At 36.4% G+C, this 2,199-nt stretch overlaps 1 long non-coding RNA gene across 1 annotated transcript; it reads left to right on the forward strand.

Moving 5' to 3' along the window:
• The first annotated feature begins 236 nt into the window (after positions 1-236).
• On the forward strand, positions 237-1,907 carry LOC113091418 (uncharacterized). The gene is made up of 2 exons (XR_003287344.1): positions 237-625; positions 987-1,907. It is a non-coding gene; the product is annotated as an uncharacterized LOC113091418 (long non-coding RNA).
• Positions 1,908-2,199: the final 292 nt, after the last annotated feature.

A 2,199-nucleotide genomic window follows, 5' to 3' on the forward strand; every position in this document is an offset into this window, starting at 1 on the left:
CTAAGGATCGTGCACATGAAAATCTGTAAAATATATAGCCCAATGTACTTTTTTTAATATGACTTTCTGAATTGATTTTTCACAGGTGTTAATTTATTAGGCATTAATTATGCATTGTGTTGCATTTTAGGGAAAAATCCCCTGTAAACAAAACAGGAAAAGGTACTTTAAGTACCTTAAATGCCCCGCATTTAAGGTAACTTTCTGCCAGAACATTATCTATTTTTCTACATTTCTTTTTTTTTTACAGGGAGGCTGAGCCAATGCAATACACACAGGGCTACAGTTTGTGGAGTAATTTGGTGGGAGAGTTTGTGGCTTTTATTGCAAACTCAGAACAGCCTTTTTTTTTTTAAGCATTTCACAACTACTTCAACACATACAATGTTGTCTCTTAACCTCCAGATATTTCCTGCTTTAAATGCTGCATGTTATCTTCCCCCTTCTACTTCCTCCTCATGCTGGTGGCTTATTAGTGATCACACACATGCTGTCCGCTTCACACAAACACTCATCAGCGCCTGATGCATACGTGCCCCGGAGAGCACACATCCCCATGGAAGCGACACCGGCCAACACGAGGAGACCTGCAGATCCAACAAGCGCTGAAGCGAGGAACCCAAAGGTTTGAATATCCCCTCAGCTAGGCTAGAAAGAGTACACAAGATAACTAGTATTAAAAAAGGAAGAGCGGTAAAGAGAAACTGAGCAGCATGGTGGGCGTTGAAAAACGTCCATTAAATAATTCAAATTTTGAACTTGTATGAGGTCTTTCATTGGATTAAGATTTTTTTTTTTTTTATCATTTTACATCACCTGATATTTTGAGCTCTTTGGTATTCAGTCTGAAAAAACGAATAACTTTAGAATCACTGATTATTCAGTTTGTTTGAGTACATCTGACAAAAGGGAGGAGGAGGGAGGAGTGAAAGCGACAGATCTTTCTGAATTAAACATGCTTTAATATCATTTTTTCATCTCTCCAGGTCTATTCACACATCTGCCAGCCCCTCTCTCTGATCTAGACTCTTCTCTTAGAGTATTTGACAGACTGTGGTTGACACTCGATTTAAGGGGGTGTCAGTTTGTCAAATACCCCAAGAGAGGGGGCACGAGTCTTCAAAGTTCAGCGACACCTCGTTTGCCTCAGGCAAGCTTTGTACACCCTCATGTTCAACCGTTTGCAGCAGAGCATGTGTAAGATTAGCTAATAATGCTTGTTCAAAATGTCTTCAGAATGTCAGATAAGCAGAACCACGGGATGTCTTCAGTATAATCTAATCATTTATAGTGTGCATATGTGTATATTGCTGCAATCTCTCTGGATGGATGAACAGGTAGATTGGAAAAATAGATGGAAAAAAAATGCCAGAAAAGTAGCATTAATCCGTGCAGTGCCGTCTGTATCAGTTTTGTTACACTAAATGTTATAATATATATGTTATAATAAAGTACTCTTAAATACAGGTACTTAATATTATTTAGATAACAAGTGTTTAGCATGCTAAGCATACTAAAAGCTGTTGATGACAGTTTGAGTGCACAAGTTTCTTGCTACAAAAAATAATTGTGAAATTTGTTTCATTGTCTTTGTCTGTTGCAATGCATGTGGGAGTGTGAATACATGTAAATGATATCTTAACATGTTTTGTTTACATTTATTATTTCAATTCAATGTACAGTGGTTGGTTATTAGAACATCAAGCAATCATTACAAATGAAAATGTATCTTTCAGAAATGAAATTTTTATCAGGTTAATAAGAAAAGCACATTTGCATTTCCAGAAAGAATTACCAAGGCTAGCAAGGTTGCAAAAGAATGATGTTCTAGTTTTTGTTAAGCTTAAGTTTTAGCATTTGGTCCTGCATCAATACAATTTTGCATTTCAGTCAGCATTATCATAACACCCAGCAGTTGTCTTGTTTTCTGTCAAGTGTGCATTACACCATTCACAGCTGAACTGAGAATGCCGGCTTTCAAATCAATTCCTGAATTTAATTAATTTGAACTAAGGCAGCAAATAGAAATCTGAATTTAAGGATGTTTCATTATCGGTTTAAATAAGTATAGTTTATCATTATGTGGGGTGCAACCAAATCTGGGGGTGTGGCTAATTCAATTCAAATTCTAACTCATGAACTAATTCTTTTGAATTTCAAACAACCCTGGGGAAATCTAACAATATCAAACTGATTTTC

This window comes from Carassius auratus, unplaced genomic scaffold, assembly GCF_003368295.1.
Source record: "Carassius auratus strain Wakin unplaced genomic scaffold, ASM336829v1 scaf_tig00214183_4049273_7079891, whole genome shotgun sequence".
In the NCBI taxonomy this organism is placed as follows: domain Eukaryota; kingdom Metazoa; phylum Chordata; class Actinopteri; order Cypriniformes; family Cyprinidae; genus Carassius; species Carassius auratus.